Below are 25,269 nucleotides of genomic sequence, written 5' to 3' on the forward strand. Positions count from 1 at the left end.
AACAGTGCTTACTATAAACAGTAGATGTAACTATATATATATATATATATATATATATATATATATATCTTCTATATATATAAATCTCAAACGTCTGTGTGTATGTATGTTTGTTTGTAACGCTAAAACTTTTGACAGACACAACCAGAGTTGACAAATTTGGTATCATATCGAAGCCCCATCACCCGGATGACAAATATCGAAATTTCACGTCAAACGGACCACTAGAAGTTGGTTAACTGATCAGTTATCTTCGAGGGGGGGCCCCAAAAAACCTGTCATTATCTATATATATAAAAGACAAATGTTTGTTTGTAACGCTAAAACTCGAGATGAAAGATTCCTCTCCCCTAAGAATAAAACATATGTTCAATATCTGCTTTTGTTTTTTCATTGTTTATACGGTCCCGAGCAACGCCGGGTAGCCCTGCTAGTATATATATATATATACGAGCAAACAGTTAATAAAACATGTTAAAAAAACACTTTAAAAAAGAGTTAACATATTTAATCTGAAAAGGAAACACTTAATAAGTGGATAGTCCTTAATCCGCAGAGTTTCGAAGAAATACTTTCCTTCTCATCAGAGGGTAGGAATTAGCAAAATGCAGAATCGGATTTTGCATGCAAAAGTATTTGATGAAACAACAAGTAAGTTAAAGATCTTACTTGATAACAAAAAAAAAAAGTGAAGCAGAGGGAATATGGTGAAGAAAAAGGAGATTACACGTTAATGGATAGTCTGGTGGAAGATAAATAATCCAGTGACGGTAAAATCCAAATATATAACTTCTAGAAAGTTAATTCAATTTCCATTTGCACAAGTAAAATCCAAGGAAATATATATAATAGTGACTTTATAATTAACTAGCCTGGGTGGCCAGTGTTTCCCGGGTGTTTGGAGGTGTGTTAAGCAAAAAAAAAAAAATTATAGTAGGCAGGCAGGCTCGAACCCATACCGCGAAGGTGGAAAAAGAACCTGAAAAAACCTGGAAGTGGCGAAGGTTTAAATTAAGGCTAGTCAATCGAAAAAAGGGGATGACTTTCCAATATATCTTTAAAAAAAATGACCTCTCCTTGTAGAAAAGTGCCCAGTTGAGGGTGAAGGAATTAATGTTTTTAGCCAATTTTTTTTATTTTTCGTCTGAAGGGTCGAGCTTAAAAATGATACCAAGTTCGTGAAAATCTGCCGCCTCTGTTGAAAGTTTAAGACAGACATACAAACATACATATATACATTTAAACAGAAAGGTGAGATTTATATGATAGACTAGTGGGGGGTACCCGGCATTGCCCGGGTGTTTTTGGGTAAATGAAGAGAAAAATCGTTGGTTGTTTAAAAAAAAAAAAAAAACGAAGCCTTGACGCGCAGTTGGAAAATAGTAAAGTGTGAAAAAAAAAAGCAGGTGCTCGTTTTTGACGTGAACTTTGAGTGCGGGGGCAGTGTTTTATTTACAGCGACTTTTTTTATACGAAAAAAGCTTAATGCACATGCGGCGATCGTAATCAACAACTATTCAGCAGTTAACATTTTCTGCAGGACAGTTTTTAATGAGGTCAATAAACCCGTTTGTTTGTTTTTACCTAACTTTGAGGAAAACCAGTTCCCTGTTTATTAGGGGGAGTGTCTCGTCTCGAAATGAAAGCAACCGTCTGATATGACGATAAACTGACATTGACCAAACGTGAAATTGCTTTCTAGAGACCACTGGCCCACGGCCAGTGATTCGAATAGAGTTTCGCTTTGTTTTATACTGAAAAACGAAAACACATGCCGATCCGAAAATGTTGAATATTTAACGTTTCAAAGTCGGGCAAATTAAATAGAGAGGCGACCACCGTTGTTAAGACATAGATATTATCATTTAGATGTGATATAAAAAGTTTTCAGAAGTTGTGAGGCAACCGATCGGTTCTCTGAAAAAAGCCTTTTGAAGACATACACAAAAAGCGAACATACATACATACACACATTTTCGCTTTTATATATAGACTAGCAGGGGTACTCGGCAATGTCCGTGTGTCTTGAGGTAAATCAAAACTCTGGGGAGGGGGGAGTGTTAAATAATAAAAAAAAAATGTTTTGGTAGGTGAGTATGAGGATCGAACCCGTACTCTTGAGTTGGAAATTAATGTGTGAAAAAAAAAAAACGTGCGACGATAACCATTAAACCACCGCGACATACAACGTAGACAGGTTTGAATTTATTTATTCAACTATAAAAACAGGCGTCCGCAATAAAAGTTAACTCTGCTGCTTCGATTTGACCTAATTAAGAAGGTCAAATAGAAGTCACACAGCGTTTGGGTTTGTTTACCGAAATTTGACTGTTTTTCCCCCCAACAGATGTTGGGAGGGGGAAAGCAGCTCCCAATTGTCCAGATTGAATAGCAACTGTCTGATATACAAGATTGAACAAAGCTGATTGTTTCTGGACGTTTTTCCCGGTGCAATGCCGAGAATACATCTGTTTGAATTTAGTTTCACTTTATTTATACTAAAAAGCCCAATCAACACGCAAGAAGCCAAAATAGGAATAATTTTGTAAAAGTCGATGTAAATAAATCTATACGCTACGCACTTTCCTAAATCCTAGATATTATTATATAGGCCCTATATAAACAGTTGTAAGCGATCATAACGGACCCGGGAGCGTGTGCGAAAGAAGCCTTTGTGAGACATACACAAAATGGTCACACACATTTTGCCTTTTATATAGATAGATTGTTGCCATATCGTATTAAATTCTATACTAGGTTTGCTTAATAGGTCATCGTTGCCCAACATATGTGCTGCTTCTTTGAGTCACATTATTTTCTACTGTTCTTCTCTGTCTATAGTTTTTACTTCATGCGATCAAAATAGATGGTTTACCTTTTCCCTCTATATATAGTCAGCCATGCCCTACTTTTCAATATTGCCACGTATTACGTCTTTCCGATGCTCTTCTAGCCTTATTTTGACAAGCAACACGTTTCAGATTTGTACATTTTTCCACACTTACATGGCACATCCTATACGCACAGTTCTTAGTCATCATTTACATTGACCGAAATGTTATGAAGATATCACTGAAGATGTGAACGGTAGTTTGAATAATCCAAATAACACAAATTATCAATCCTCATCTCAAAAATTAAGAAACAATAATTCATCGTTTCTTAATTTTTGAGATGAGGATTGGTTATTTGTATTATTATTCATCGGACTACTGTTTTCATCTTGATTTTTCCCAGTACTCCAATCACTGCGCTACGGGTCCTTGTGAAAAATCTATACATATAAAAGCGAAAATGTATGTGTGTATGTTTGTGTGTCTGCTAAAAACTTTCGACAGACACAACAAAAATTCACAAACTCGGTATCATATTGAAGCTCCATCCTTCGCTCGAAAAATATCGAAAAATTGGCCAAAAACGTTAATTTTTTCACCCCGAAATCGACAATTTTAAACAGGGGGGGGGCAACAAAAACGGTCTTCTCGTGACAACGACCGGTTCTACGCATGCATCAGATGATGTTATGACCTGATTTACTTTAAATAGTTGAAAAACTGACTAAATTTCATGTACGTCACGTTAGCTGAATTGATTAGCGCGTTGGTTTATTATCTAAACGTTTTGGGTTCAAATCGTGGTGTGAGAGGTCTTTTTTTTTTATTTTTTAAATTTAAATATTGAACCAATGTTATTTAAGCCATTTTTCACGTAACGATCGTTTTTCTATTTTTTTTTTTTTACTTCGCTTATCCACCCCTGACCACACACCCCAAAACACCCGGGTACACACCGATTTTTAAAATTTTAATATCTGAACAGGCTTATTTAAGCCATTTTTCACATGTTCGTTTTTCTGTTTTCATCGTTCGTTTGCCTTACGTTAGTTTTTTTTCGATGTTTTGATTACCCCCCCCCGCTTAAGTTTTAATGTTTTCTTTTTTTACTTCGCTTATAACAAACAAACCTGGTCATTGACGTCGTCGTCGTAACGCTCGATGACTTCCATGCGCGCACTTGTCAATCTGGTTCTTACTTAACTTAAATAAATTCAAACATCTTTCAGCAACTCATTCTGGCTGGCCAATTTTATTTTCAAACTTCGCCTCAGGGCTTCGGGTTCGATCATACCAACTTTTACCCCCCCCCCTCCCCGGTTTCTTTTTTATTTAACATCACACACACCTCCAAACACCTGGGCAACGCCGGGTACCCCCGCTAGTCAATTATAAAAGTGATATTCTCCTGAAGGTTGAAGGTTCAATCCTCAGTGTGGGCAACCGAAAAATACATTTGCAAATTACTTAGGACCTCTATCCAGTCATGGCTGATGGAACAAGAGCATGCTATCCCCGTGAAGTAAATAAAGAGTTCCTCTCGAAATTCCGTCCAAATTCCCGAATTCAACAGAAACATTCCCAGGTTCGACAAGATACACCTTTTTGCTTTTCTTTTTTTTTTTTTTTTACACAGTGATCACCACTTATCAAGGCCCGGAAGCCACTCAGGGATAAGGGTTATTGCAAGTACATTACGTTAGTGTGGAGATTTGATGAAGTGTTTACTTAAGGGGGCGGTTCATTAGGAATTTGTTAACATTGGATTTGAAGACATCCAAGTTGTAGTCCGGTGGGAAGCAGGCAGACGGAACAAAGTTCCACAGGCGTGCAGTTCTAAGAAGAAGGTCGGAGGTTAAATCGACCGAAACGTTGTGAAAATCACACTGAGAACAGTAGTCTGATGAATAATAATACAAATAATGATTTATCATATTTCTCTTTTACAGCCATTGGGCAGGTACTGTTACATATTTGGGATTTCCAGAGAATACAAACATGTTTAAAATGCTTTGTTGTGTTAACTCGTAAAAAAGAAGATGATCGATCGATAACAGATCTTGAGCACTGCAGATATAACATATGCGCATATAGATTCACGTGTTTGACGAATTAAAAAATAATAATAAACACAAAACACAACGGATTAGTGTGATGCGCCTAGAGATGATCCTAATCCAATACAAAATGTTAAATCAACCAATTAATAATGAGTTTACTCCCAAAACTGTCATTGCTGTAAAACAATAATGACTATCAGGTTATGTAACTACGAGCGAACAAGATCTGCTTTAATCTCCTCTTGGAATTGAAGTTAATGATATTTTTTACCCGCGAGCGCATGCACGTACACACACACACGTACACACATATATATACGTGTATAATATTAAAACTGATAATCTTACTTGTTTGCATTTTGATTGTTTTCTTTTTGTTTTATGGAATATTCATTCATGGTTTTTAGTTTGGTTGTTTTGTTTAGTGGCATAGCAACCCTTTTCAGTTATTTTGGAAACAGTTTTATGCTTCAAGTTCAAATATTTATTCATGATGTTTGGACTGAGACTAGCAACATGACATCTGTGAGAGAGAGAGAGAGAGAGAGAGAGAGAGAGAGAGAGAGAGAGAGAGAGAAATTGTAGAGGAGAAGAGAGGGTGGTGCAAATGAAATTACAGATACATTTCTGCACCTTAAGAACGCTCAAATGGAATAGAGATTCATCAGTCCAAATACAACATTATTTTACACGTGATTTGATAGTAGATATGTTGAGATAGAGAATAGCCTCAGTTATGAGAAAGTGTTTGGAGCGATAGAGAAAACAGAATTTGTGAGAAGCGGAAAAAGCAATGGATCTAATATACATACGCATACATAAAAATATAGAGAAAGAAGTTTGTGTTTACTATAACCTTTTTACGCAAATATTATGTGAGTATAAATCACGTAGAATATCTGCATGAATATAATTACATGTAATAGTTAACTATAGATGATTATCCTATAAAAAAACGAAAAAGCTAATAGGGAATTAATTAAAATGAATGTTTAAAAAAATATGCAAATTAGCTAGATCTTTTGCAGATGAATGCAATTCAACGAACCATATATAACAAAGTTGTATTGATTTTTTAAATAAACAGAAAAAAGGGGTTTTTAATATGAATATCAATACACAACAAACCTAAATTTATAGGTGTGTGTGTATATATATATATATATATATATATATATATATATATATATACACACAGTATAATCGCATTGACACATCGGTTCTTGTCCGATCACCGAAGTTAAGCAACGTTGAGCCTAATTAGTACCAGATGGGTAACCAATTGGGAATTCTAGACACTGTATGTGCTCTCTGCTTATCTCGGCATTTTTTTCCAGTCGTCCTGAATATACACTTCACTTGCCACTGGTATTTAACAATGTCGACTCAGGAGAGGTGTGGTTGGAGATTGCGCACCTCCTGCCATAAAAATTCCACACACACCCTCGTGGATATTCATAGTCTGTCAAAGACTGGAGGAGCCCATATATATATATATAACAACAATAAATCTTAAATTTAAAAATGATAAAACGCTGTGCGTTCAAGTGGTGAATCATCGTAGCTCATTTGTAGAATGCCATTTGTAAACTGCAGACGCTGACGTCATCAGTTTGATCCTAATCCATGCTGATGATAGCTGAGAGCCAGAAACATGCACGTCCATGAGTATAACTTTTATGCACGTAACAATATTTAATAATACTATATAATTATTTACTATAATAATTATTAAAAATATATATATATATATATATATATATATATATATATATATATATATATATACACACACTCGCAAAAACCAAAAACAAGAAGGAATAACTTCATATTTGCATTTTTTCGGATATTACAATTGTTTCGACATCAACCAGACAATTTTTAATTTTATATTATTCAAAAGTTTTCGTAGTTACACCTCATCAGATATGTTTGAAAAAAAAAAAATACAATGTTTGTACGTATCTTGACACATTTTCATTCTGTTTAAACAACATCGGGCAGTAAATACCACACCCTAGTGCTGTATATATGCTCGATTACCGAAATGTAAATCATGTTGTTTTAATATTTGCGTCAATTCACATGGCTGAAATCCTCATTAATATATGTACATTACCATTGGTTAATTGATTTTAAATATATTAAACCTTTGAAATAACCTTTTATATATATATATATATATTACATATATAAATATATATGCCAAATATGGAAAAATACAGTCAACTTATTTTTTAAAACTAGCTACACAATACTCATAAATGTTTACCATTTCTTTCTCTCACTCAGGATCACTCAAGCTAGTAACTCCTTATCAGTATTTGGACGAGTATCCTCATTTTGTTTTTTTATATTCATGCATATTTAACCAACGTACTGAACGGTTCCTCTACTGAAACAACATGGCGCTTTTCATCTAAATATAAATAACGCAAGTGTAACATTGGCTAAGTAATTAATGACATGGTCTGACAACCTGTGTCTGTCAAGTTCGAGTCCAGTTCATTCCACAGAAGAACTTTCATCAAACCCAGACTTGTCCTTGTGTCTCACCCCCCTGAAAAGAGGGTAAGTAAAATAAATAACGTTACTCATCTAACAGAAAGGAAAAAGAAAGAAAGCCCCTTATTCTTTTCTCATTTCTTTTCCCCGTTTTCTCACTCTTACTCTCACCTCCTTCTCTTTGAACCCCTCTGCCATCAAATATCTACTGAAAAGTGGAAGAGAAAATAACAGAATTGTTCTGTGTCCTTCGGGAATTATTTTTTTCAAGATCAACAAGCCAATCGATTTCTTATGAAGCAATTGATAAAAATCGATCAATTCTGATTGTCATCAATATTAAGATATGTAGCGATTTTACCCGGAAAGAGTTCAATATTTCACCACTTTCCCCAGATCTACTTATCTCTGCCAATGTTTCTGTGGATTTTTATTTTCTCAAGAATCCATTATTTCTTGCAATCATCAGTCACTTTTAGAGATTTTTCTTTTGGGTTCAATTCTTTATTTCATTCATCTCTATTAAAGCAAAAGTCAAGTGTCATGTCGCGATTGTGCTTTTAACAGAAACATTCATTTCAGATACGTCCCTGTCATATTAAAGAACAGTGGTGACCAGCTAAATCAAGTCGCTCGTCAAGTAAACAGAAGAATCTTTACGGCTGGAATTTATTCATTTCAGGAACAACTTGATTCTATCACCACCGGTCGGCCACGATATTCCTTTAGCGCATAAAAGATGTGAATGTGATGCGTCACTTTTACACACAAATCAATGGGATTATATTTTTGTCTACTCGCGTGTGTAGACAGTAAACAGGTCGGAATGTTCTACGAACTCGATATAAAAACGCCAGCGTGCCAAAAACAAAACCAGTCCAGACAGCATTTCCGCAAGTCACCATTGCCGCTGCCTGTGGTTAATAACATATGCTGGACTCCATCTAATCGACGTTAAACAGCATCGCTAAGAATACCAAAGTCTCAGCAACAATTTCGTGATCCACAGAAAGCTTCTCGCAAGTGAATAGCCGCTGTGAACTCCTACCTACGTAAAAATCGGCACAAGTAAAAGTGTAATAAAAAAAACATAAACGGATAAATTACTCAATCCTTTGCTGATGAAGTTTACCCAAACAACAATGGATGAATATTTTATGCTCATAAACTTTTTCCCACCTAACATTTCGCATTTGCAGGGTTTTCTTCATAAAATTACGCTACCATTAATAGCTTCCTCAGTCTTGGAGGATTTCTCCAGTCACTAAAAACTTCCAGCAATACATTTACAATTATACAACATTCTTTTTTCACTAGAATGATGTTCATGAACTTTCGTCTTATTAAAATACGCATCTCACCACAATACTAATGAACTCCAATCTTTTTAATTCTACGCACATGGGGAGATATCACACATTCAAGAAGGACTATGACTTGCACATACATCACACACAAAAATGAACCTTTTCTGGTTAAATAAAAATTATCATTTTAAATGTTTGTAATTGTTCCAGAGTCCTTGCTATTTGCTGATGTTTTTTTGTCTTGTTTTTTCTTGTTAGGGAAAGGAGCTTCGACCTATGCTCACGTCATCATCATGAATTCAGAGACCAGTCGATCCCCCTTCTCCCTATAGAATCTACTGTTGATTTTATATGTCGGGGCTTTCAACTTCTTAAATGCAATTGTGATGTCAAGCTGTGTAAGGTGTTGACTTCGGTCAAAATCGCCTATTCCTTGTTCCATCGGATTTTTTTTTTCAATTATCGATACTTATCAAAGGCATTCCGATATGAAACCTATCTAATAACACTGCCAGATACATAAAGTACCTTCATATGAAATTTCATAAAAATAGGCCCAGCCGTTTTCGAGTCCATAAGGAACGAATTACCACACACAATGTTCTTTTTATTCAATAGTATATATATATATATATATATATCACTTTAAATAAGGTCGGGAAGAATGGTTTCATCAACAAGCTCATCAGGAGTCAATCGTTGAATTTCTATCAAGTGTAAAACAAATGTCACGCAAGAGCAAAGACTTAAGTGGGGATTACTTATAAAATTATAACGAATGGATGAAATGAAAAAAAAAATTATATATATATATATAAAATTAAATGAAGGGCGAATAGGATTACGAGTAAAAAAAAAAAAAAATAATTACGAGTAAATTATACGTTGTAAAATATATACAATTGTATAAAATATATGTACAAAATGGGATCTGTGGGGAAGTTAAAATTTAAAATATATCTCCAAATAAGTCCAAAGATTTTACGAATTCCTTCTTTCGACAGAGAGAGGGCCTGCGTGAGAGGATAGAGACTGACTACAGAATCCTCAGGTGATTCGAAGAGTCAGCCCAGTGTAAAATCCTAAACCAGTCCATTTTATATGCATTGGCACACGCTGGATTTTCAGCGAGGTGCTGACCAATAGCAGATTCCAAGGTGAACAAGGGGTGACGAGGCTTACCTAGCCTGATGCTTGCTGGAACATGTTGGTTTATTCTTGTCTGCAAATTTAAACGGGTTCGACCTACATAGACAGCAGCACACTGACAGTTGAATTGATAAATCACATTATTATTTGTGATGTAGGGTAAACTATCCTTCACAACTGAAGGAAATGCAGACTTAACACAATAAACCAATCGAAGAGCAACAGATGGGAAACAATTTAATACAGACTTGATAACAAGTCTACCCAAACACTGACCAGGGTCACCAATCCAAGGGATTTTTAAATAAACAGGACACTTGGAGGGACCAAAAACTGTAGGAGAATTGTGAGCTTTAACTTTATTATAAATAATATTATCAACCAATTTCTCCGGATAACCATTGTGAATAAAAATTTATTTAATCTTGTTTAATTCACAATCCAGTTTACTAGAAGAACAGATTCTAAGGGCTCTATACATTAATGTCTGAATGAGCCCTATTTTTCTTGAAGTGGGGACGAATGAACGCCAATTTGTGTAGAGGCCTGTAAATGTCGACTTACGATAAACAGTCGTAGGAAAAGAGTTCTTACCACATTCAATTAAAACATCAAGAAAGGGCAAGCAACCGTGATTCTCATCCTCCATAGTAAATGTTAATGATTTATGGAGGGAATTAAGTTTATCGAAGAAAGCTAATGCCTCGTTTTCTGACACAAAAGCTGCAAAGGTGTCGTTGACGTATTTAAAGTATATCGATGGTTTCGATATACTGTTAAATAGTGCAGACTCATAATATCCAACAAAAATGTCGGCTAATGCCGGGCCCAGGGGACTTCCCATCTGAACCCCATCAATCTGACTATTCATGATGTTGTCAAAGCTGAATTCTACAGCTTTAGTACAGATGAATAGGAGTTCAACAAATATATCTCTAGGGAAGGGTGGGTGGGGTTAGATCACTGCTGTAAAGGGAGTCAGCACAAATATCTATAGTCTCTTGTAGTGGAATATTGGTAAATAATATACCTCAAAAGAACACATAAAGCTGTTCTCAACACCGGGTTGCAATTCGTGTAAGTAATCAACTTATCTAAATGAGTCACTAATACAATGCTTAGTGTATAGAGCCTGAACCGGTTCTATAATGGTTAGAAGCTATTGGGCTAAGGAGTGCTGGGCAGACCCTGCCATAGACAAAATAAACAGAATAACTTCTTTGTGGATTTTAGGAAGGTCATACAGTCTAGGTCTCAGAGAGCCAGAAGGCCTCATTTTTTCATATATATCTTTCGTAAAATAATCTTTTTTGTAGAGGTATAAAAGGCGTTTCTGGATTTTGACTTCATTTTTTATAGGTACTATCATGAATATCGGCAGGACGAATACAAAGGAATTTATCAGGATCATTTAAAATAATAGACATTTTCTCCGCTCGGTCCAAGATAACCACACCAGCACCTTTGTCAGGTCTACAAATATAAATATCTTTGTTAGATTTAAGTGTTTTAATGGTTTTAAAGTGTGTGCTGGACCAAACAATATATATATATATATATATATATATATATATGTGTGTGTGTGTGGAAATATATTTTTTCAATTATATTTCACCTTTTATTTATACAACTCCCTTACTTTAGCTCAATGTAATTACAGAGTATATAACAAATAAATGACAAATATCTATATTTCAAATTTCAAGATGTTGATCATCTTACAATTTATTTCTTTAAGTACGTTGACATGCACCGGTTTCAGAGCGCAAAATCATTAATTTAATTATTATGTCAATCAATAAATATATTCTGCCTTAACATATCAGAAGCAAAAACATTTATTTGTTATATATTAGTGGCCTGGCAAGACCAGAGAGGAGACAACAGAAGCAGCAAAACTAAAGCTGGTCTGCCAGCACACTATACAAATATAGGCAAATTTGGGTATATTTTATTGGTTTGAAAATATAGGTTCTTTTTTCCCAATTGTCATAAAATTTTAAACATAGAATAGCATTATAATCTTTAAAAAGCTGCAAATTTTTCATGTAGTTTCGTCCCGAACCAAAGATATAAGCGTTTCAATATTCAATTTGACTACGAGTCTAGATATATTCACATATATATATACCACTTTTTTTGCCAATTTTATAAGTTCGAAATCTTGGCGACTGTTGATCAGAATTTAAAAAATGAAAGTTCGTTGGAAAGCTAATGACCTGAATTGTGTAGTGGGCTATGTGACATTTGCCCTTAAGGTCACACATTATTGTTGAAACAAATGGGGGATCACTTTTCTATATTAATTTAAAACCCACTTTATGGCCATCTTGGTTATTAAGTGGGTGTTTATTTTACGTTAAATTAATATAGAAAAATGATCCCACACGTTTTAAAACTATAATTTATTCATGTCATTGAAATTATTCGTTTCTTGGGACTTTAACTGTTGTTTTCATTTTCAGCACTCTTGAAAACCTATAATAGCGATAATTTTAAAGGATTGTTTGTGGATGGAAAGATACTGCATCTTTACGAATATTTCAATCATAGTTATTTGTTTGCCTAGTTTTGCATATGAATTACAAAATATCTGATATTTCCCTAAAACCTCTGGCCATGATGGAGGGAGACTAAAACTTGTTGCTATGGTTTCAAATGATCTGAAATAACAGCAAAGGGAAACTTGATTCCAAATATTTCGCATATGTTATATCTCCCCTCTTTGGTTTTCATACATAAAGTAAATTTCACAGTGTATAAAAAGATTACTTGATATTGGAGATATTCATAATCGTACCCTATTTCCTAAAGAGGGGCGATATAACATATGAGAAATATTTGGAATCAAGTCTCCTCTTGCGGTTATTTCAGATCATTTGAAACCATAGCAGCAAGTTTTAGTCTCCCCTCCATCAAAGCCAGAGGTTTGGGGGATATATATATATATATATATATATATATATATATATATATGCATAGATCATCGTATAATGATTAGATCAGTCTGACTGACGTAAAGAACATTTAAAAAAAAAATTAAAATGTTTAAATTCAATAAACGGTCTTTGCTAATCAAGCCAGAGATGTCTCGTGTTGCCGAGTTCGAATCGTTCGACTTGTGTTAATCGTGACACCCTGCACTGAAGATACCCGAAAAGATGAAACACTAGTGTGTAGGTATTTAATTATTATAGTAAAAACATAATAATATATATATATACATACATACACACAAGTTAGAAAAGCATTTCATCCAAGGCATGAAAATTGTTAAATAAAATGTTTTTACTATAGGCTTTAAAAATAAAGGTACAAGATTCAATTTGAAATTCATTTATCTTCAAAGTGCACGTTTATAAATTTTACAAAGTAAGGTATAAAAATTTAATTTAAATTGAATCAAAAAATTACCTTGGATTTATTTCATGTAATGTACATTCTGTTCCACTTAAAAAAAAAAAAATCATTGAAAATTTTATATCTATATCATTAATTGCTAGATGAAAGATAATGTTTTTAAATTGCAACAAATTGTACATTACATAAAATAAATCCAAGATAATTTTTTTATTCAATTTAAATTAAATTTTTATACCTTACTTTGTAAAATTTATAAAAGTGCACTTTGAAGATAAATAAATTTCAAATGGAATCTTGTACCTTTATTTTTAAAGCCTATAGTAAAAACATTTTATTTAACAATTTTCATGCCTTGGATGAAATGCTTTTCTAACTTGAATCTTATCTTTTTAAGATTATATTTGAAAACTCTACTTCTCTCTATTTCAGTTTGTATTTCTCCTCACACAACTCATTTTTTGCAACTCCTTCTTTGTAATACAGGTTTGAATAATGAGAAAATCTTAAGTTTTTTTTAACAAAAACTTTAAAATAACTTTTTTAGATTAAATTTTTTAAAAACTTCTTTCAGAATAGAAAATCTTTAAATTTAATAAGGAACATATTTCATATAGGTTTCATTAACAAATATTCAGTACATAACGAGAAAAATAGAAATGAAATTTTCAAAAGGACTGTATAACTGGTTACGGTCAATAGTAGTCCTCGCTAGCGAAAGTCTTAGTTATTGTTATTCTATTATTATTATTATTTAAAACATTTTGTGTCCTGCTCTTTCGCGTGAGGACTAATATATATATATATATATATATATATACAAAAGTGAAAGTGTCTGTGTGTCTGTGTATATTTTCCTATCAAATAACTGTCAATTTTCAGTGTACAGACTCGAAATTTGGCATAAAAGGTATTGAGATTTGGAAAAATCTTTTTAATCGGTTTTCAGCCAGAAATTTTGCTGTTAAGAGGTCAGAGTTCAACGATTTGACCTTTGAAAACTCTACCAAACTCCTCCACCAATTTTGGGTCTAAACACTTGAAATTTTAGATATAGATTACTTGTACGGAGATCTAACTTTATAATTCTATTTTAGCCCAAAACAATAAATGTAAAACAGGTCAAAATTGGGGTCAAAGTTAAAAAAAAAAAAAAAAAAAAAAAAATTGACGCCTGCTGTCTCTACCAACTTTTCTCTATGGTAGTTAAGGAAGCCTGTTATATAGAAAGGCATTACCGTACATATTCACACTTTTTAATATATACATAGGCACGTAAAGTAATGAACAGTACATGGGGCCCGAGCAAAGCTGGGTGGAACTGCTAGTATACACATATTATTGCATCTCATTGCAGTATCTTTGCCAGATCTATACCAGACGTCAGAATCACAGATAACATGCAACTGGCGCAATGGGTATTTGTGGAATAGAAATAGCATAGGGTGTCTACAATGATTGTTGGCAGCCTCGGTAACGAAAAGAAGGTATCAACAAATAGTGCTGATGTAGCGTCTTTTCGAACTGCTAACTCAACATATATTATTGACATGGCAGTTAACGTGTTAACGGGTAAAAGTCATATTCCGTTAACACAGAATGATTGTTTTATAAGCCAAATCGATGCTTGAATATCGTTAAACTTGTGCTCATTTTTACATTAAATACTGATCCCTATTAATCCTTAACTGTGCATCAGACGGATATCATAACACTCAGTTTGCTGCACCAAATCATAACAAAGGTCCATTCAAAATTTCAGTCAGATCGGCCCAGTAGTTTTGAAGAAGACTTATAGAGTAAATGTGGTAGTGTGACGATTTATCCATATTAACCCATAGCTTTCCATCAAACAAATACCATAATACTTAGTTTGACACACCTTAAAATTATCAAAAGGGAGGGTAAATTTGGTGACTAATTCCTATGAATCACTAACTGTGTATTGAACAGATACCATGATACTTAGTTTACTGCATCTTATCATGACAAAGGTTCCTACAAAATTTCAGCCAGATTGTCCTAGTAGTTTACGAGAATAGGTGGAGCAGGCAAACTAAGAAAAATATCTATGTATTAATACAATAGTGTGTGTTATTTTCTGGGCCACGCTTACATCCGGGTTGTTTAATTGTTATGTACTTCCATTTCTTGTCATAAATAATTTTACCAAGAATTCTTCATAATTTTGGTTTCGGTTTCGATTATAACCGATGACACTCCAGCAATCTATATATATATTTTTTTTAATAATTCATAAGTTTTGGTTTCAGTTTCGATTATGGCTGAAGGAACTCAAGTTTTTTATATATATATATATATATATATATATATATATATATATATATATATATATATATATATATTTTTTTTTTTTTTGATAAGCTTTTATTTCGGTTTTGATTCAAGCTAATGCACCCAAGTCATATGAATATATTTTGTTTATTTTTGAAATCGCAACTTTATAATATATAAAAATCGATAGAACATTAACTCTATAATAATATATACGAAATCTGCAAGAATAAAAATATCATATTTAAATGTACTTCATGACCGGGCTTTGCCAGGCGTTCGTGCTAGCTTAGATAAATACCTTTGCAGTTTTAACAAAAAAAGCTACAGTAATATCAATAGCGTTTCCATTTATGCTGAACATCTACAGAATTCCAACATTAATATATTACATACGAATGAATTCCCTGTGGAATTTCCACAGGTCGCGCTAGTATAAATTCATTTCGCATGAAACTTGTTTATACAAATTATAGGTATCTTTTAAAAAGCCATGTTTACTGTAATGGTAGTGTTAGGCAAAAAGTGAGCAACACGAGCAACTCTATTCATCTGATCTCATTTTAACATACTTATTTTTTTTTTCTATTTCTGAAAAGAACAATATGCAAATTACAAATAAAATAAAACGTATTTGCTGTTTACAGATGTCTGGCACAAACACAAACCAGACTATCGTTGACCAGAGTCTTAATTTTTTTTTATTTCTGGAAATCACTCGAATGACACGTGACCGGTGAGACAATATTAATCAATAATGATGGAACTTTGTTAGGGTTTAATTATTCAAGAAGACGGCTCAACAAGAACTTATTTATATTAGACTTGAAAATGACCATGTTATAGTGAGTTGAGAAGTTCCACAGGGGAACAGAAATTTTGCTCATAGAATTTTCATTTAGTTTTATGCACAGATAGAGAGTAAGGGAAATTGTTGACAGCTGTTGCAGATAGACGAGTATTTATTGCAATTGTTTTGCAGGGGGCCTGAAATTATGTAAATTTTAAAATTTCAAAGGGAATAATAATAAAAAAAATCTAATATCTAAAGAGAAGTCAATCTGATTCTCAACTTAAAATCTAGATAGTATTATATGATCTGACAAATTGATATTTTATTCTGCTAGCCAATTTTTATTTATTCTCATAAACATATGTAAACATCTATTTATAAAACCTTAGGTGTGTGTATATGTCTATATAGATTTGTATGTAGAGGATTCACACCTAGACTAATTATTATACCTAATTATTCACACCTAGACCGATTATCATAAATTTTGGAACATGGCCACTAGGCATAAGGGATCGTACTGTGTACTATATTTAATTTAGTTTTATGCAAAAGGGGGAGATTTTCAAAATTCAGATACCTCCAATTTTAGTGAAAGTTTAACAATAGGTATGAGACATCAATTAATAACTATTCCTGAAATTTCAGTTTCTTTAAAAGTATTTTAAAGGAATGTAGGGACATCTTTGTCATCCGAAAACTCAAAATTTTCAGATTTTTATTGACAATAATCATCCAACACCATAAAGCAAATTTCCATGAATTTCAATTTCTTCTTTAGACCCCTTAAGCTTAGACAGATTATAGAATCAAAATCTTTTGATGGATTTTGATCATAGTTGGAATGAAGATAGTATTATATCTCGATTTTAATCTTAAGAAGACACAAAAGTGGTGACAACTGTTCTGTTTGGGAAATCAATTAGTCAAAATATCAGACGATTGATCGTGTTTTTAATGTGATTTTCTCTTGTAGCTTCTTCATTTTCCATTATATGTTATCTATAGTTATTTTTTATGTTTGCCTTCATATAACATCAAAACAGCACAAGTATTACCTTTTCATTTTCTAGAGTTGATAAAACATGAGAGCCCTATCCTAATTCATCTCATCTGTTACAATATTTTTGCACTATATATATATAGTGCAAAAATATTGTAAATATATATATATATAGAAGTGAAATATATAGTTACGAATGATAAAGAGTCAATGAAAAATCGATTAAAATATACATTTACGAGTGATAAAAAACTCGATTAAAAATTAGGATGATAAAACGCAATGTTAGTAAAACCAGTCGTATACTGGTTATGCTAAACATTTCAGCACATTATTGCTACTTTCAAAATTAATGCTATTTATAGATGGGTGCTGGGTTTTTATATATAGTGCTTCAAGTATTTTTAATTTTTTACAATTATTTTCTTGTTGCGAAATCCTTGTGTTGTCCACGAGGACCTTTCTAAGATTAGAGGGGGGACAGCTATGTTGATTTGTTAAATGCTGGTATATTGAGCTAGTACTGTTCAAATGCATCGTTAATCGACGGGGACAATGTTGTTTTTGTATGTCCAATATATGCGTTTTTATTTTCGGAGTTACACTCTCCTAAGGGGCATTGAAATTTGTACACAATATTAGTTTGCTCCAACATTTTTGTCGCCAGCAAGGAGTTATTTTTAACGATGAGGTTCTGGGTTCGATACTTCTTATAGTATAAAATAAATCTAATCTTAGAATTGTTCTCTAGAGGTGCTGTATATCTATGTATGATGCTTTTAATTATTTTTTCTTCCACTCTAAAATTTGGTGTCATTTGGTTTTTATAAAATATGTCTATAGGGTTAGTGTTAGAAGATTGACTAGTATTGCTGTTAAGGTTTTTAGGGGACTGTAACAATTTGTTGATCAACAATATAATTCGGAAAGTAATTATTTATAAGAATCTGTTTGATATTTTTAATTTCTATTAGTAGTGCTTTTTTCGTAGAAGAAATCATCTTAGCACGGTTTAAAAGATTTTTGATTATGGCAATTTTATAATGCTGAGGGCACTCACTCTTAAAGTTCAAGAGGCTGGATTTTGTACTAGTTGGTTTTTTGTATACAGCTGTGTCGAAAGTATTGTTAGATGAGTCTATAAGGACGTCAAGAAAGTGAATTTGTTTATCATTTAATTCTATTGTAAACTTAAGGACATATAGTGCAAAAATATTGTAATAATATATATATAGTCCAAAAATATTGTAATTATATATATATATATATATATATATATATATATATAATTACAATATTTTTGGACTATATATATATATTGTTACAATAATTACAATATTTTTGGACTATATATATATTGTTACAATATTTTTGCACTATATAGTTACAATAATTTTGCACTATATATAGTTACAATATTTTTGCACTATATATATATATAGTTACAATATTTTTGCACTATATATATATATATATATATATATATATATATTGTTACAATATTTTTGTGCTATATATATATTGTTACAATATCTTTGTGCTATATATATTGTTACAATATGTTTGCACTATATATATATATTGTTACAATATGTTTGCACTATATATATACATTGTTACAATATGTTTGCACTATATATATATATATATATATATATATTGTTACAATATGTTTGCACTATATATATATTGTAACAATATGTTTGCACTATATATATATATAGTTACAATATGTTTGCACTATATATATATATATTGTTACAATATTTTTGCACTATATATATATTACAATATTTTTGCACTATATATATATATATTGCTACAATATTTTTGCACTATATATATAAATTGTTACAATATTTTTGCGCTATATATATATATTGTTGCAATATTTTTGCACTATATATATATTTTGTTACAATATTTTTGCATTATATATATATTTTGTTACAATATTTTTGCCCTATATATATTTTGTTACAATACTTTTGCCCTATATATATTTTGTTACAATACTTTTGCACTATATATATTTTGTTACAATATTTTTGCACTATATATATTTTGTTACAATATTTTTGCACTATATATATTTTGTTACAATATTTTTGCACTGTATATATTTTGTTACAATATTTTTGCACTGTATATATTTTGTTACAATATTTTTGCACTATATATATATATATATTGTTACAATATTTTTGGACTATATATATATACATATTGTTACAATATTTTTGGACTATATATATATATATATATATATATATTGTTACAATATTTTTGGACTATATATATATATATATATATATATATATATTGTTACAATATTTTTGGACTATATATATATATATATATATATATTGTTACAATATTTTTGGACTATATATATATATATATATATATATATATATATATATTGTTACAATATTTTTGCACTATAATGGAGTATGATCCCTCACAGTCGGGAGATTCTATTTATAAACAGAACTGCTAGGAACTGACGAATCGAATTAATTCATGTCCTGCTACCAACCAATCAGAAACCAGAATTGCTCCATAAATATTAAACCTTTCTGCAGCAATTTCGCATATGTTTTCTTAGTGCCAACATGGGAAGAATCTTTTGCTCTGTGGATTCCAACTCGAGAACCGTTTACTGCAAATCAGTCAACTTCCAAGACTTGTGTAGAACAACGAACCATCGGAAACTGTTCTGAAACTAAACATGGCTTACACTTCTAGACCATCTTTTCCTCAAGACATGAGATTCTACCTTTCTTTAGGTAATTACACGCAAACATGCTCAAAAAAACTTGGCAGTAAAAATAACTTTATGCAAAAAGGGGGTGGAAGCCCTTTGTGAAAATTGAGATACCTCTGATTTTTGTTGAATTTCAACACTAGGTATTAGACATAAATGCATAAACATTGTCAGTTTTGCATGATGCTGAACTCAAACTTAAATATGTTAAGGCCTTGAGGACTTTTGGGGGCTAAATGGGGAGGGAGCAAATAATGGACTTGGTCATTTCTGTATTTTGTATGGTGTAGAACTCAAATTTACATATGTTAAGGCGTAAAACTGCACCGTTTGTTGATTTTCACCAGGATTTGACGTTCCCTGGGGACTTTTCGGGCTAAATGGCGGGAGGGGGCAAATGCTGAACTTAGTCATTTTTTTTTATGCCTCGTTCACTGTGCACTCATGGGGGACCATGCATGATTCAATTGTTTCATTATTAAAAAAGGTTGAAAAGACATTTTTCATTCAGCAATAAGCTTTAGAAGATTGGTGAAAAAAAAAAACACAATCGCCAAAAGATAAGCAACTGTTTCACATAAAGCCCTGCATATAACGGATTGTGATGAAAATTGAATAAATTGATATCATTATATTTTGAGTTTGATCTTCATAAGGGACATAGATGCGGTGAAAAACTATTCTCTCCAGGAATTCATTTTATTTGTTCTGGGATGGGTTTTGCTATATATATATATATTATATATATAGTCACACAAAAAAGACATAATATGATGAAACACCTGTATTTGGATGATTCTATTTCTTTCCCAGTCATGAGCTGAGCTCTCAAAAACAGTTGTCACTTAGTGTAAAGCATTACTCTTTGTAAAAAGAATCAAAAGCTCAGTATACAGTTGATAATTTAAATAAATATAAAAACATTATAATTTCATGGTGACCATGATAGCATACAGGCAAGATACAATAGAACTCCAGGATACGGCATTAATCCGTTTCAGAGTTGGGACCGTAAGGTTAAATCGTCATATGGCGGGGCCTAAGCAAAATTTTATGCAGTACATATTAAAAATTAATAACAAAATACAGTACAGTATATAATACATATGTTTATAATCACCTAACATTATAAATAACACCATAAGATGGGGCAAATACCATAACCAGGGTCCGGAAAAACATTGTATTCTACATTGTAACTTGAAAAAAACATATCTTAGGGCCACCGTATCCTGGGGTTCTACTGTATCTGACTGCTGTTTAACACTTGCCATGTCTAGACTTACTGAAGAGTCATGATATGTAAAAACAGCAATGTTGATGATTATAACTCTGTGTGTTTTTGTGGATTTCTATTCAGATGCTAAAAAAAACAAGAAGGCAAGTATTTTTAAAACTATGAACATAACTCATTTTCAGAGACGAGAGAGTTTCAGGTGAATGACCAAAATAGACCGTAATGTGTGAGAAAAAGAGAGAATGGTAGCCGCTTAAGCATTCGATTGGAAGACATGTTAGCCATGGTGCCAGCATCTGCAGTCTGGCTGAGAGCATTATTATTGCATGGCCTCTTGCAAAAAGTTGTGAATTTTTTTTTTTTTTTTTTTACTACTAAGACTAAACTCCTTTTATTTAACTATAAGAAACCTTTTCGGTAATGTGTAGGCACAGCGGCCTAGAAAGAAACTGTTTGAATAATAATAAGTCTTGTAAATGATGTTTATGATGATGTTTATGGTGATGTTTATGATGATGTTTATGATGATGTTTATGATGATTTCATGCAGACTGAAGAAAATACAATACTGCAACGTTAAAAAGCTGTCTGACAATTTTGAAATGATCCAATGGATTGCTAAGCATTGGTTAATAGCCAATTCTTGGCGGTGTAAACTCTATTCGCAGTCAGTTGATGGTTGGAGATGGACATGTTCAAAAGATGGATTTCATTGTTCGATACAAAAAAAGAGAAAAACTCTTTTTTTTTTTTTGAGCAAAGCAAACTTTCCTTACAAACAATTATCTTTATAATTTATATATCAAGTAAGGATTTCATTCAGTTTTAGTTTTTATGTAAAACTTAAACTCAACGGCCATTTTTTTTCTAAACCGTGGTTCCTATAAATTACCACCTTTTGAACCACTGAACACTTTGCTTGAACGTCCATTATTCAAGCCTGTCAGACTAACATTCACAAGCAACATGAAGTGGAACAAATACATACAAGATATTGCCACCTTGTTGCAAAGAAGATGTGCTCCCATTACCATGCTAGAAACCTTCTCAGTCTGTCAGTATCTAATATCTCTACAAAGTCACCATTTGCTATGAAATTAATTTCATTTTTTTTTCTACACCTCACATTATTTTAAATCAAATATCATACATCATCAATCATTAATTGATAGTAGCATTTAATACTACTAAGACAAAGCTGCTTTCCTTTAACAACTACAAGGAACTTTTCAAACACCAATTGTCATAGCTAATAGCATTTTTCCTGAGAATCCTTCATTCAAATTGCTTGGCCTAAAATTCACAGACAATATGAATTGGAACAAATACATACAAGGCATTGACGAGCCTGCTGCAAAGAAAGTGGGCTCCCTCTATTATGCGAGAAAAAATGTTCACATCTGGTAGTATCCTATATCTCTACAAAGCCACCATTTGCTATGAAATTAATTCTATTTTTGCCTTTTTTTACTTGTTCATCTGACATTATTTTAGATCAACCATCATATATCATCCATTAAACATTTAACACCATGTCCACGTGATCTCAATCAGATTAATAAAGATTATATAAATCCAAGTTGATAATCCACCTGACCTATATTGATCAAAGCATTAAAAAGAAATAAAGAGAAACAGCAAGTGGAGAAGTTATATAAATAAAATCATAAATTCATAGGATTAGCATATTTAAAAATGTTATTTTGTTTTTGGATTACTTGGAACTGTAAGAATTGAACATTCAACCTCCAGAAGACTGTCATTCAGAACTGATTGTTAACCAATGCTATTACCCAACCAAAGTGGTACTTATCCTAAGCGGGTTGAACCGGCTTCCTCCAAAAGAGGAAGTTTCCTGGGGACATCAAATTCACAAACAGTTCCCAGTCTTCTGTATATCACATCAGGGAAGATAACAACATTAGGTCTTACAGTTCTTTGCAGGGAGGTGTTGACATCCTCCTACATACAGAGCCTGGTATTCCCAAATGGTTACCCATCTGGTAATGACCAGGCTTGACGTTGCTTAACCTTAATTTCAGTAGTCTAATGAGAACCGGTGTGTCAACATGAGTATGCTGTACATGCCATTACCGATATGAATATGCCCTTGTCTGTTCACTGCACCCACCATGATCACCTTACTTATGCTGGTTGAAGGTTGTTGTTCGAGCTAATCAGCCCTACAACAAAAGAATTCTTCCTCCAAAACAAAACAAAGAAAAACATGAACACAATTTATAAACAAATAATGTTTATTCCTTGGATATTACAAATGATACTCGCCTTCCCAAGGTTGAATGGCATATTTACAGAATAATAGTTTTGCTTGACCAGATCAAAACATGCAAGTCCCTCTGACACAGTCCTTCAGCCAAGAGCCCCCAAAGGATCCAACTTGTTTGGAAAGGCCTGGCTTAACTTCTACACAACTTTCAAGAAAATCAACTACCTCTGTATCAAACGTTCAGCTTCAACTCACACTCTTACTCCTTTTCTGGATGACTGGCTATAACCGTCTCTGTTTTCTATCTTCTGAATCCTTTCAACCGTGGCTGATTTTTGCCTAGTAGTCCCTATTCAGCCGCCTAGAGGTTGACCTCTCAAGACATTTCCTGAAGATAACATCTAGATGGTTTCCATTTGTGAGGGCTTATCTGGAACCTATCTAGGAAAATTACTTTTTCCAAAAAGCTTGGTCTCAGAATTCAATGCGGCACTTACTTTTTCAAATATAGAAAATATTACCTAGATGGTTAGAATTGCATGGATGGGATTATTTTTGATGTTATTCCTGCCTTGCATCTGAAGGATGTATGTTCACTAGTGTTGGGCAAAAGAATTTTGAGATCGTACACATACACAAATTCAAGGTAGGCAGAGAACAAAGAAAATACCAAGTTGGACTTTGTACACACATATTGACCTCTGATGGAACAAAGGAAGCATTTGTCAATAAAAACAAGAGGTTCGATGGACACAAAAGAGAGTGAGACAGAGAGATGCGCACAATTTTTTCGTCGTTAGCTCATTAACCTCAATCTCCACCTTTCACCACCCTTGCTTGACACGTTGTATGACCATTGACAGGCAAAATAATAAATAAATAAATACAGTTTTATTATGAAAACATGTCCATATTTGATTGTCAAAATAGCTGGAACAAGCCAGAGTGTATATATTTATTAGCAACATGCATCTTTGTAGAAGTGCAACGGACATGATTATATATACGTGATAACGATAAACAGATAAATCGTTATAGAGAGAACCGACTATACATCAGTTTTACTTCTGTTGCAGTTACCGAGTGACTTGTTAGTGTTCATAATTTATATGGTTTCCACATTCAAGGGTTTTATTAAGATTTCAGCCGTTTTCATCATTATCATCTGCTGTGTATAGTCTCAGTCTTCCCCTTGATTCCAATTTCTCCTAGCATTTTTCCAGTTTATTTTTTGAACTGTTCCTAGTGCTCCTACAATTATTGGTATTATATTGACGTTCTTCATGTTTCATATTCCTTTCAGTTTTCTGATAAGTTCCGTACATTTGTTTCATTTTTTTGTCTCTTTGATCTTTATCCTGTGCTCTGGTGGGATGTGTATTTATTAGCAACATGCATTTTTGTAGAAGTGCAACAGACATGATTATATATACGTGACAGCAATAAACAGATAAATCGTTACAGAAAGAACCGACTATACAAAACTAGCAAAATGAAATAAAGATATGGCTGGGCTTATTTTGATAATCAAAAAATGATGATTAATTATAATCACAATCAGTAAAAGTTTTTTTTCATATATATATATATATATATATATATATATATATATTGAAAACACTTGTTTAGCTGAAACTACTATCAATAATTCCCCCCCCCCCACTCTTTATCTGTGCTTAAACCTAAACGTAGATTCCATGAATAAAGCTTCTTTCTTAGAACTGCATACCTG

At 32.6% G+C, this 25,269-nt stretch overlaps 1 protein-coding gene across 3 annotated transcripts in view; it reads right to left on the reverse strand.

The window, feature by feature from the left end:
• LOC145248143 (hyccin-like) overlaps positions 1 to 25,269 on the reverse strand; it is a 710,814-nt gene that overhangs the window by 577,517 nt on the left and 108,028 nt on the right. The window lies entirely within an intron of this gene.

The sequence above is a fragment of the Euprymna scolopes genome, chromosome 26, assembly GCF_053919585.1.
Source record: "Euprymna scolopes isolate OS-2025 chromosome 26, ASM5391958v1, whole genome shotgun sequence".
Taxonomy (NCBI): Eukaryota; Metazoa; Mollusca; class Cephalopoda; order Sepiida; family Sepiolidae; genus Euprymna; species Euprymna scolopes.